Source organism: Saccoglossus kowalevskii, chromosome 3 (genome assembly GCF_978046115.1).
Source record: "Saccoglossus kowalevskii chromosome 3, keSacKowa6.1, whole genome shotgun sequence".
In the NCBI taxonomy this organism is placed as follows: Eukaryota; Metazoa; Hemichordata; class Enteropneusta; family Harrimaniidae; genus Saccoglossus; species Saccoglossus kowalevskii.
In genome coordinates, this window is record NC_140643.1 from 21,495,072 (window position 1) to 21,509,977 (window position 14,906).

The window sequence follows — 14,906 nt, forward strand, 5'->3', positions numbered from 1 at the left end:
GCCCACATCAAAACTTATACCCGTCACGGTGATTTCCATTAGAAGAGCGCATTGGGTTGTGGGAAAATCAATGATTATCAACACAAACATCGCACATCCGCGGCGCAACGATCACTGCCCTTTAAACTTTGCATGTACTGAATGCTTGCTTGAGGTAAGAAATTCCAATTATGGTTAGTTAGTTATTTGCATTCATATTTCTTCATTCAAAAAGTGCCTTCCCAAATCAAAAAACCGAAAATTTGCCCTTCTCTGGTAATTGTCTGAATTGACAAAGGAAAATACCTAACACGTTTGAGCTAGTCACTATTATGAACAAAAAAATACTTATTACCCCCCCCCCCCGAGTGGCAGACATGACACGCCAGCTTTGAAAAGCTTATAGGGTTTCTAGTATAGGGTTTGGAGTCATTCTGCTTTGTGTCGTAATTTTGCTCCACAAAACGTGTTATAGTGCTCCTTAGTGAATGGGTTTTTATCATTTTAGCAATTGAGTTATTCCCTAGAAACAATTCTCTCATTTCACGTTGAATAAGACAAAGACGAAAAGCACATTATCTTTTTCATGTGATTTAAAAAAAAAAATTATTCCATATATTGTATCACAGTAAATATGTCCTTGTATTTCGAAAATCGTATCCAACAGTTGAACGAGAAATAAGCGATTTGTAATAATTATAGTTCTTGTTATGTCGAATTCACAGATTAATACTGATTTTTTTGATGAAATTCCTTGACATTCTTCTTAATATATTTTATTTTATACTGTAGTAAAAATGTACTTCGAAAACAAAACACGAAATAAAAGAATGTACGTATTTTGACTGAAAAGTTGAATGTTATCGCCATATGTTAACCAATGAGCAGTGCCGTAAAACATTCATAACGTGATTAAAGTTTTCAAAATCAGGACATAATCATTACAAGCATTCCCCATAGATCGCGATTTCGCTATTTATTGAAGGGCTTTGTTGACTGCTGTTGTTTACAGACTGTCCCAGAGACAGGACATGACAGTTTATAAGGTAACGTCGTCTGCATGTAACCGATCAGTAGCAGCCGATGCCATATATGTACATTTGTTTGTATCTCAGTTGAGTAACCCATGCCAACGTGAGTGACCAGCCTGTGCGGAAAAATAGTAGCAGTAGTCTTCCGTTGTCTTCACCGAAGTGCCAAGTTGCATCTAGCGGAATTATTATGTGTGAACTTTATGCCATTACGTAACAGTTTAGGGACGACGTCAACAGATCTATATCGAATAACAAACTTATTTGCTTTAGTTTGGGGGTGGGGGTGACCTCAAAAAGTTTCCATCCTACAAAAACGATTTTATTTTTTAATGAAGTCAAGTTCGTTCGTAGTTCGTTTTGTTTGTTTTTCTATCCGATCATAGACAAAAATAACAGAAAATGAAAAAAAAACACCCAAGACGAGAAAATAGTTTGGTTCGAGTGTAAATATAAGCGTCAAATGAGGTCAATTTCAGGGCATGGGGCTAGAGCATGCGCAGAACCCAGAGAAGTAGTTTGCGCATGCGTATATTTCTCTTCATTATTACAACCAACTGCTATGCCATACTGCTGTCCGATTATCAATTTGTATAGTCTGACGCCATAATCAATGTTTATCAAGTAAGTTTTAGTGGGGGGGGGATAAGAGTTTTTTATCCTACATTGAACTTCTGAGGTTGCTTAATGCAGAAGTTTGCCAGGAAAAAAAATCTCTAAAAGTTGAATAATTTGATCTCTTTTAATGGCATGTGAATGTTTCCTTAAATCACGTAATATAATAATATTTCCCTGATGCATTTTAAATAGAACACGGAAAGTAATTAAGCCATGCATTACACATGCATATTACATTCTTTTCACTCAGTTCTTGCGTGTAACTCGCCATATGTGCGTATGTATTACCGATCAACGTGCACAAATATCAGACATGGTTGTTATTTTGTTTCACGCTAACAATGTTGAACCTAAGTGGAAGTTATGATGATATGTGGGAAATGGTATTACCGGTTTGATACACTTTTAATGTGTCATTACTATTAGTTTACAAATAATCGTGATCTTTTGATGCGCACAATATGCACTGACTTGTATATTTCACCGTGCATCTAAATGCATAATTCATTTTCATGTTATCTATGGTCATTTTCTATGTTTAGGTCTCGTGACTACATGTGAAATATTAGTTGATTGAAAACGATTCTGGATTGTATAACCGCCCACTGTCAAACTAAGCGTGGTCTCAAAGATGTTTAAAACAAATGTTGTATGTCTCTGTGTGTTATTTACTTGGTAAGGCGCCGTGACACGAACCAAACAGGATTACGGTTAATGGTATGCCATGTGTGCTCGTCTCACGCTATGTGTGTGACAGTTACTGGGGAGAGTCTAACAATATTTACCACACTATGATGTATGCTATAATCATGTCTACAAAAAGAATAATCATCTTGTTTAGGGGTGAATCTTTAGAACGAAAGGCAATGGCAGAAAAACTATTCAAAAAATATTTTTCGTTTACTTAATTTTGTGCAATTGTTTGTTTCAATGATGAGTTTGCTGTAATTGGAGTTTACTCTGTGTTGAATAGGTTTTTTTTGTCTGAGATTTAAGTTTGCAGTTTTTTTCCAGAATTATCTCTGTACAATTTGTTTCTAATTCTGACTTCGCCCCCTATAGTGCCCAATGGTTGACCCCTAATGTATCGCGTACTTTCCCTGTCGCTATGCGGAAATCGTTTGAAAACGGATTATTTGTAATGACCCGTACGGAGAGCCGACTGAGGAATAATATGTGCAATCTTTTGTTTAGTCAGTTTTTTTAAAAGTCCCAGTTGGTGTCACGATTATTCAAAATAAATAGCTGGTGTCGACGTAGTTGTAGTTTGAAATATTGTTATTACAGCGACGGCAATGATTTGGTGGCAGTGCGTTAAGTGTAACTGGGAGCGCGTCTGCTTATATAGTGTCGAGGCTCAATTGCTGCGGTCGTTGGAATCTCGCTTGTTTTAAATCCTGTATAAGATACACTGATTAGTGTGTGTAGCGATATAAATTAAAACATCAATCGATTACATGTAATCACCGACATATATTGAACGCACTAAGCAGTGTTCGTGCAGTCGCACATGCAGCAGTTATTGGTGAACGTAGTAACAGGTGATCAAAATTCCTCAAACACTTGATTATTGTTTTCATTATGAGCGATACTCTGGACAGTATCCCTAGAATTGTAAAAACATTTATTCATGAATAAATACTGATAACTCATGTTTTTAGAATACGCAAGTTACTCTCGTGGCTTAAACAGCTATAGATTAAACAACGTGTGGATAATGGAACGCACATGAATCAACTTTTTTAGAAAGAATATTTTCCCGATACATTTCACTAGTAACAACTCAACCACATGTTTGTTCAGTGAATATGTGTATTGAATGGAAGGACATCTGTTTTATTTAGGGTACAGGGTTGCATTACTGTAACAAATGAAATAATTTGAAAATGAAACGTGAAACGCATTTCGAGTCGTTATATATATCCACTCGAGGTATCATATTGTTGTCGTCATACGTCTGGTGTCGTGTTCGGCATAAACGGCATCTACCTACTTACTCAAGAACAAACACCACTGCCAATATACATACAGTAACATGTCGGATGGCTCAGTATCACCAATGTCCTTACCTTTTCCGCGTTAAAATCAACACCCGGCGATGTAACAATTTCGTCCTTAGAAGCTAAATTCACGGAAGCACTAAAATCGTAGCTGATGAGTAAAAAGACGAAAGATACGGAGAAGAATACCAGTGACCAAGCAAAAAGACGAAATTGCATCTGCATCATACTGGGAGAAATGGAACATCAGAGTTAGCCACCGATGTAGATTACAGCTACTCATGCGTGACTGGAATATGCCGGTATATACTTTATGAATGCATGGTGATATATACATATGTATATCTTCAACAGCCTGTTCAATCGAAAATCATAGGGACTTTGTTTTTAATTTTAATATAAAAAGGTCACAATAGAGTATTGTCCCATTTCCTCGTTTTGTTGCTTCAGCCGCTACGTTCTGTACAATAATAAATACGTATTTGTTTTAAAACTATTCATTTTCATTGTTATTTAATAGGTGATTTTCCGTTCAACTGCGAGATCTCGCGAGTTGCACGATAGACGCACGCCAAACGTCTGATTTTAAACTCAAATTTCTTTACTTCGTAGCTCACATCGACCGGCCGATCTTTGCGTTTGAATACCCTTACTTTATCGAAATTGACCATCATCAAATGTGGACAGCACATTATTAAGCATGCAAATATACCACAAATTACTTTCGCGTTTGTCGAATGCCACGCGATATTTGTCGCCACCAAGACGCTATGACCTTTGTTTGTCCTGTTTTTACGTTCGATTTCACGCATAACGCGGGATCTCGCAGGGAACGGAATATGGTCTATTTCGTTAACTGAGTGTTAAGATCCTGAATTAGCCAATGAACGAAAAATGGCGAAATTGAAACCTAGTAATCAATTAATGCTTTTATATACATGCTCATGGGTAGTAATGAAGTAGTTAGAGTGCATGTTCATTTTGTCCTCGCCACGATGTCGCCATGACGTCGTGCATGTTCCCAAACATCTCATGATAATATATTCAATATTCAAAAAGATATTAGAAAACACGGGTCGACGTCGAGAAACTTACAATACCATACAATAGTAGGTTGAACATGGATGTAATATGTGACAGGGCAAAAATGTCGGCGGGCGGCTTGTCGGCCATGATCACATAATTGTCTCCCTGTACGGCCATCGCCGACTCTCTAAACGTGATTACGGTTCATAGTTTGAGGTTTAAATACCCCATGGAAAGTGTTCTAGGTTTGTTGGTTAATGAAGCGTTTATATGCATGGGTTTGTTCAGGCAAGGACGTCGAATTTCATGAGCGGATAGATTAAATTAAAGCAAAATCAATGAAAATGGTGATTAACACAGAAAAAAAATGTGTACCACAACAAGACAAAAGTTCAAATTACGGACGTTCGATAAATGAGAAACGTTGTTGGGTGTGAAAATTGACACGGATATTTCATGGAAAATCTATATCAACAGAGAGCATAACAAAATCAGAAAAACCTAGCACTTCTGTGGACAATTAAGAAATCTTACCATTTGAAACACGATTGCTATTTTACAGTACCGCGCCACGATAATTGTGTTGTAGTGTGAATTGTAATTTCCTGTTACTACGTTCACAAATAAGTGCTGCATGTGCGATGGCACGAACATTGGTTTGTATGTTCAATGTATGTCGGTGACTTTATCATATATTGATAATTGTTACAATTACAAACAGCGCTACCAGGATATTAGAGTCCCCATCCATGACACCTAGCAAAGGTATTACCGCCTTAAAATTGATTGATTGAAGAACTGGCGTAATGGTATTGGTATTGAAATGTGCCGTACAACATAGTGATAGAGGTGTTGTCAATTGTAATGCATTTACTGAGGGCATTAGAAATATTGAATCCTCATAATTATTTTAAACAATTTTTGTATAAGCATTTTCCTGATTTTTTAAATCCAGGGTTCTAAGAATGGTCTTGTATTGAGCGAACAAGATTCCATCGCATACATTTTGGACAATGTAAGCTTGTAACAAAAAAGCTCCAAAAAATCTTTTACAATAGTTGAAAGTTTCAAATATTTTTTACCAAATAACTATAGAATAGGTGACGTAATCCAAAAATGGTGGTGTCATAAATCAAAGCGTGAGGTTGGGGTACCACAACTGCGAATTTGTGATCAGCATCTCAAATAACTTTAGTAATGAACATTGTCATTTAGAATAAAGCTGTTACAACAATTATTAGTATTAATATTATTTGTAATAAGTTGTATTGTGATGTTCTAATTGTCATACTGCAAATGGGAGTTTAATATAGCACTTAAACGTATTCAAAATAGTGACACGTCATTTAGCTATTTCAAATTGTTCCCATCAATTAAAAATAAAATACATTTTAAATGACAATGATATTATTAACTTGAATTTATTACTTTTTCTAATCTGGAAAATTGCTTCGTTTCTACCAAATGAACAATTTCTGTTTGTGTGACAAGTTGAACAATAATATCAGCCTTTGACAATTTCTTTTATTTGATGCCTGCCAAGAAATACAATGTTATCTCCACATCAGTGTTTGTTACAATCTTCGTAGTTTGTAATGGAACTGATGCTATGATTTTAAAATACATGCGCAATTAAACAAGAACGCAAGTGTTGATCTTGAACCATAAACTACAATTACCATTACTGTTCATTGTTTCTTCAAACTATCGTTCGCAAAACCCTAATCAATTTCACCTTATATCTCATTAATTTGGACAAGTCAGTGGAAAGGTACACACGACTGGCAGGATAATAATTCAATATTTGGCCTATATACACGGATCTGAAGGTCTTCATAGCGGATAAATAGAAATCTATATTTCCGTCGCTGTTCCTTTTCAATTAGTAACCAGACCTTGGGAAGTATAGCATACTTTTCATAAGTGTCACAGTATGATTCACAATAGCGGTTTACACGTTATGCAATTATATAGCTATACAATGCAAGTTTACAGATCAGAATCCGTAGTGATTACAACTGTAGCCTCTCGTAAACGATACAGTACAATTGTCAGTTGTTTCAGGATTTGTAACTGACGGTCGTTTTTCCTTGTGTTCCACCATTGAACCACATTTTCTTGGACCGCCAATCAGACTTTAGTTTGTCAGTTTGGACTCAGTATACAGCACGTCTATCATCTTCAATACAAATGACTGCGCATTTGTATTGTACCATTACATGTACATTTCTGTTATCAGAATGATTTTGTTGAGGTCTGGTAGTGTTGCAGTTCGGCAAGTTTAGCGTGTTGTTGGCTGTTTATGTGGTCTGTGGCTTTGATTTTGTTGATGTTGATATTGGTGGTATTTGGTTTAGCTAACATTTGGTTAGAGTCGTCAGATTCAACATTTTGAATTTACTGTAAATTGTATATATATATCTGTTCTATTTTTATAGAAGAACCTTCCCAAATAAAAGTAATTCTAAAATTTAAAAACATAAGAGGTAGTCACTAAACCATGTATATTCACACTCAAGCAAGAGAATGGACATGTTGGTGAACTAGCCTTGCACTGTGAGTTTTTATTGTTTGCACTCTGTAAAATACCAGTTTTTTCTCAAATATAAAAAAAAGAACTGCAGACCTCACTTCTTTATATTTTTGAGTGGGCCAGCCAAGTTTCCACATACAAAAATACACATAATATTTCTATTAAATTTATTTTATTTTATTTTATAATATAATATTGCCACTGAGTTCTTTAAAATAAATTTACCATTTACAAATTAATGTGTTGGACACTATATAATCTTAATATTTTACAATCCATATACTTATATTTGAATCTGTTTCAAGACATTTGAAAAAAATATTTTAGAAGCATAACAATACAACGACTAGATTCGGTGTCACAGTTTGCTCCCAATTCATACTGGAATATTGCCAGCAATAATTAATAAAGCTTGTTCAGAATACCATTTATTCCGACATCATATTCAATGACTAGTTCTCAGGATCTACAACAGTAAATAAATAAACAGAAATCATTTTGATGCCATGTTTTTAGACGACACCGCCATATCGCACAGATATTCAACACCGCCATATCGAATTTGGATTTGGACCATACCATTTCAAGCTGCAGGGTGTCTAAACAATGACTCAACAAACAATAAACACATCGTCCACCCACCACACAAATTTTAGCCATAATTGAACAACCAAGAAAGCAACAAATATCAGGCTGCATCCTGAAAACGAGATAGCGCATAACAACCAGTCATTACAAACATGAAATCCTCCACCCCTCCTAGTACACCCTACAGCATTAATGGTTCCTATACTCATTTGCATCTATGTACAACAAGCTTAGTCAATAGATGCACCTGACTCATCAGACTTTTGACCAACCACTCATTCTATATATAATGAGATTACCGCGAATGAAATAAAATAAAGACAAACAATGCACAGTTGTATGAAACCCAAACACTTCACCGTGCACATTTGGGTGAACATTTTACTTATTCTTTTGGCACTGAATATTTGTTGGTATGCAAAATGCCTAACTAATGTTAATTAATAAGTAGCCAGCAAAATACGAATTGGATGGTATTGACGCCATATTCAGTCTATACTAGTGAGTACCTCGTACTCAGTTTTATGTTTGCTGAAATCAATCAGGCTGTTAGGTGTACTTATTGGATGTATACACGTTCAGGTAAAGGACATATTTTTGTTGCATCTCAGGTTCATCCGGGCATTATTTGGAAGGCGTATTGAGTGCATTCTGGGTTTATATAAATATGTTACACTTGTAAGAGTATGAGTATGTGTATGAGTATGAGTATGAGTATGTGTATGAGTATGAGTATGTGTATGTGTATGTGTATGAGTATGTGTATGAGTATGAGTATGTGTATGAGTATGTGTATGAGTATGAGTATGAGTATGAGTATGCTTTTCAAGTGCGATCTAATTTTCTAATGCATTTGAAAAAACCCCACATGGGATGCCTTAGGGGCCGTTTGAGTGCCTTTTTGGGTACATTCTGGGTGTCTCTCAGATGAGTTTGAAGGTGCGTACCTAATGATTTTAGGTAGTTTTTTCAATGTACGTTTCAGATGTGTACCCAATTACCTGACATATATACACTATAAACTGTTTAGGGTTGTGGATAGATTATGTGCAAATTAACTGTATGGCTGGAATTCAATTCCCTTCTTTTTACTGCATGAATGAATGTCTTTAAACTATCATCAAATTATGATACATACTCGCCATCTTGTTGTTTGATATCACTATAAACCTGTAGAATCAGCATTGGCCTTCACCAAAACTACCTTCTAATTTCACACGTAAATTTAATGGTCGTACGGATAATAAAAGTGATAGTTCTGATTGTAATGTGAACCACTTACCTATGGGTGATGTGTTTACTACTATTAATGATATTCCACAAAGGGAATCTATGGATAATGAGTGTAATATATATGGTTTAGAGTTATTGGAATTTTGTAAAAGTACCAACTTTAAAATTGTGAATGGAAAACTCTTTAAACAAACAGGGAGTGGAAATTTTACTTATGTTTCAGGTATAGGCACTAGTGTAGTTGATTATATTTTAACAAGCCCAAATAATCTCTCAAATTTTACGGGTTTTTCCATTCAAATAGAATTGAATCAGACCATCTATCACTTGAACTTACCATGATGCTGTCTTCCAAGCATGAAAATAGTACTATTGATACTGTCCATCATAATACTGAGAATCTGAACAAACTAAAATGGGACACTAAAAAAGCAAATGTTTATAGATATAATTTTAATTTAGAGGGCATTAGAAATCTAAGACATGAGTTCTACGAGAATGTGATAGAAGGAAATATAGATGACGCAGCTACCAATTTAACTAATATTGTTTATACTTGTGGAAAATATATGGTGTGCAAGTCAAAACAGTTAAATGAGTGTTTTCGAAATGTTTGGTTTGATAAAGAATGTTTAGTCACCAAACGTGCAGTCAGTAAAGCGCTTAATCATTATAGACATACAAAAAGTCAGAACAGTCTTGAATATTACTTTCTATCTAAACAATCCTATCAAAAACTCATTAAAGAGAAAAAAGCAGAATTTCAAAAGCTCAAAAGGGATGAACTAATTAACCTGTCTAAACAGAAAAACTCTCATAAATTTTGGCAGAAACTTAAGCAACATAAAATTAATGTTTCAGAAAATATTACTATGGAGGAATGGTCACATTATTTCACTAATTTGTTTACCCCGGTTCTTGTGGAAAATGAAAATTACAATGATTTTTACGCTTCAATCGAAGATTATATGACTGATTTAGATATAGAGAATATTGGTATACCTGATGTAGATTTGGAATTAGTAGAATTTAACCAACCAATTAGTATGACAGAGGTGAAGAAAAATTTGGATAAACTGAAGGCTAATAAATCACCTGGCCTAGATGAAATTCCTTCTGAGGTTTGGAAATTTGCACCTTTAGACATCTGTGATCTGTTGTACAGTCTATATAACAACGGTTTTGATCAAGGGGCGTTTCCTATAGAATGGAGTAGGGGATTAATTTCCCCAGTGTACAAAAAGGGTTGCAGGGATGACCCAGCAAACTATCGAAGTATAATGCTTTTGAATACTATAAGTAAAGTATACACAAGTATTCTCAGTAATAGGTTAAGTAATTGGTTGAATCGATATAATAAAATAATTGAGGAACAAAGTGGATTTCAAAAAGGTAAATCAACTTTGAATAATATTTTTGTACTCTATACCCTTGTAGAAAAATATGTTTATACTTTTGGGGTTAGATTCTATTGTGCCTTTATTGATTATGAAAAGGCAATTGATAGAGTACACCATTGTTCATTATTTTATAAGTTGTCAAAAATTGGGATTAAGGGGAAACTGTTTAAATCACTTTATTCTATGTATCAAAATATTAAGGCTGCTGTGAAAAACCCAAAGGGAGTTACTGAATTTTTCCATATTAATGTTGGGCTGCAGCAGGGTTCTGTTATATCACCTTTACTGTTTTGCTTTTACATAAATGACATTAAGAGTGCCCTCCAACAAGGACGGGAATCAGTTGTGTATATAAATACTTTAAAACTTTTTTATTTGTTATATGCGGATGATTTGGTGTTGTTCAGCAGCACACCTGTTGGATTACAAAGATTACTTAATAACTTAGTGGAGTATTGTCTAAAATGGAGACTGAATATTAATCTGAAAAAATCAAAAATAATTGTTTTCCGAAAAGGGGGTCGTCTGAAAAAATATGAAAAATGGTTTCTGAGGGGTAAAGAAATTGAAATTGTAGCAAAATATAATTATTTAGGCATAGTTTTTTCGAGTTCGGCAAAAATGGTTTCAAACACAGAAAGATATCTCGGAGCGAGCTAGAAAAGCACTATTTTGTTTGGAAAAAAACATTATAGGGTTAGGGGGACTGCAGCCTGATCTTGCATGAAAAGTATTTGACTGTAAAATATTGCCAATTTTGTTATACGGTAGTTGTGTGTGGGGACTGCGGGGTGTAATAGCTGACATAGAAAAAGTACAAAATAAGTTTTGTAAATTTCTATTGAGAGTTAGTTTCAACGCTTCTAATGCTGCAGTAAGGGGTGAATTAGGAAGACACTCAGTTAGAGTTTATGTTAATATTGAAATGGTCAGATTTTGGCTGAAACTGATTCAAGAGGGCGGCTCAACTATTTTAAAGGAATGTTATAATTATCTATACCATAGAGCAGAAGGGGGGTCTAGGTGTTGGGCTTTAGAGGTAAAACATATTTTATGTACATGTATGGTATGAACAAAGAATTGATAATAGCGAGATGTTCTTCAGTGAATTTAAAAGAAGATGTTTTGATATATCTAGACAGAATTGGTGTGCAGAAATTAATAAAAATGTAAAGCTTCAAACATATTGCATGTTTAAACAAGATTTAATATATGAAAGATATCTTGCTGCTATTTCGTTGGCTACTCCTATCTATTCATGTGCTATAACTAGACTTAGAATTTCCTGTCATCCCCTAGAAATTGAAAATGGTAGAACATTGGGTATTCCACGTGACCAAAGATTATGTCCATTTGGTTGCAGGGTCACAGAGGACGAATATCATTTTACTATGGTTTGTCCAAAATATGAAGCACTTAGACAAAAATTCTTACCAAAATATTATTTTTCACCACCAACCAAGATGAAATTCATTGCATTGCTACAGAGTACTAACTCGTTTATTTTACTAAGTTTGGGTAAATATTTGTTTAAGAGTTTTCATTACAGAGAAACTGAAATGGAAGTATGATTTGAAGTATATGTATCTTGTAATTTTAAAGCGACCGTGTGTAATTTAAGTTTTGAAATGTAACAGTACTTTAGGCCGGTGGCCATATAGTGCGGAGTAAAGAAATAACACACGTAAATTATAACAAACAAATTGTCTATAGCCTCTTGAGTATATTCTAGGATTGTTATCTATGAATTAGATGGCGGTGGTCGTCACGTCGATGTACACATAGCTTATAAAATACATCGTGTTTGTTTACATTAAATTCGAATACGCGCTGCGCGTCGACCACCGCCTTTTTAAGTGATTTTGGCGAGACCGTAATACCCTTTGCTCTAAAGTTAATAGCCATCGGCATGGAATTAATAATTCTATACACTTGGAAATGTACAACAATTCTAACCACGCATCAGTACTACAATACGGATATTTCTGGGTGTAGTCAAGTTAATGTGATGAGACTTTAGCAACTCATACATAGAAAACAAAGTTACGGACACAGACGACATCAATGGCTGCAGCTAAAACAAACTTTGTGCTAACTCTTCATATTCGAACTGATTTAGCTGATTTTATGGTCGTCATCACACACAAACTTGACTATTTTCCCTCCCTCTCTGTGACTTGCATAATTTTTGATATTATATTTGGGTTGTATATGCGACACATACAGAAAAAAAATTATGATGATGACGATGATGACTAATGTCCACGATCACTTCCAACTCAACGTGCAATAATGCAAAGTATACGCTATTTATGGACCTACGCCTTCATGAGTGAACGCTCTTGGCGTAAAACTCACATTCCATGCTGCGTTCTGATGCATAACAGATTCGGGAGGATTAATATGAATATAATATACTGACGTTAAAGATAGCTTCACCAGATCTCGATGTATGGGACTGTATGACTATAAACACAATATGTGTTAGTACCCCCATATTGAAACCCATATTTGTGCAGTGACACCCTACTTTAAAATATGAGACTACAACTATTCTACTATGAGACTATTCTACAATTAAATAAAATCCACGTATAAGCATTTAATAAAAAGAGTTGGCAGGTCATCTATTTCTTCATTGATAGTCGTAGAATTTCTAGATGTTATTAATTTATTAATCAAAACATACAAAAACTATGATGTCATAACATATAAGTTCAGTGCCTTGTGGACTCGGTTCTGCAACATAGACGTCAAAAAGTAAAAAAATCAAAATACGTTATTATTGTCAAACAATAACCTTATGCTGCTTTGGGCATAATAAACATCGAAAAATAATAAACATAGACGTAGATAACCTTATATACACATCTCACAGGGAGCCTAGGAACTATGATAAACTGTACACAGTCCCTATGATCGGCTGGTATCTAGTGCAAGGAATAGACAAGGGATGACGGCTCCAGCCAGCTCACATTTTTTAAACTCGAATAAACTGTCAAAAAGAATGAAAAATAAAATCTAAAAAAAAAATACCAGGTTGAAGAATATTAGTTGCTCTTTCAAATTTCGCCAAAGCCTTACCTCATTTTACGGATATCTGCAGAATAAATCAAGAAAAATACACAAATTAACTCCATTTATGAATAATTAACGGTTTACCCTTACGCACGGCACAGTTTGAGGCGTGGTCTGTTCAGAATTTGTCAAAACCAATCACAAACTGGTTACGAGCCAGTTGAGCGAGGCTAGCCGAGTCGTAACCTCGGTGTGGTTCGTCTCATGATTGGTTGTTGACAAATTTTGAACAGGTCATGCCTCCAACGGTGCCATGCGTTCGAGCAAACCGTTAATTATTCATAAATGGAGTCAGTTTTAAAAAAATGTGAGCCTTCATGTCTTGTCTATTTCTTACACTAGACGCAATGATCCCGGAACCCGTCGTAGGCGGCAGTATTTTCATGCGATCACCAGGTCATTCCTAAACGCGTAATTAGGACTGAGACAAGAATCTATTTTTGGTTCCAGAAATCAACCAAAGATGATTTTTTGGGTATAATTTTCGCTGTCAAGACAAAGTTCAGGTTATTAAAACAAGATTGACAACGTTTTCCCAGGAGAAAAAAGTGAATTATTTCTTGAAAAAAGCGAAGAAAAATTGATAGGCAAAAATCGTGACGTCGAATCTACGCATGCAATGCAGCGTAATCGAAATTGCCTACAGTAACGTTGACGCATCTTTCGATGACTTATATTATTTTGCCAGCCAGCCGTGGACGCCGTACATTGTACTAAAGGTAAGAGCTCTAGCACTTTTCCACAAATTGCTTTACCTCTAAAACTCTACACACCATGCTGTGATCATTCAGTGTTTTGAACTAAATGACTCGTCGCTTAGCAAAGCCGATTTCCAGGATTTATTGGCACATGGTGTCATAAATCAGGGAATCTAATGGCCAAAAGTAAATCGCCAAATATTGCATCGTACGTAAATGATGACATCGATTTACTAGGCCTATGGCCTGTGAACTCATATGATTTGTGTGATGTGCACAGGAACGGTGCGACTAGTAACAATTGCCTAACCTACCGGTCCTTCACAGCCACAGTTGTCACGATGCATCTCATTAAAATAGCATCTAAAACCAAAATAAGGCCGATATGTGTAAATACTTGTCTGGTCTATGCAGCCAGCAATAATGAAATAGCAAGAATGACATTGGCAAAATGATGACCTCGCATGTAGCCATGTCTAGGGCATGAATATGATTTATAGTCTTTGCCTATTAATGTAACCATGCCATTGATTATATAGGCTATTACACACTATATAATATTGAGCAAAAAGTCATGCAAGAAACTGCGTATCATTCACCACATTGGCATGGCTGGCTGTACTCATTCTTACTTTTTCATGACCATTGTTTGGCCTACTAAAATTTTCTTGTGATTTAAGCGGATTTTTGTCACATGCGAGAAACTGCAAGATCTGCAATGT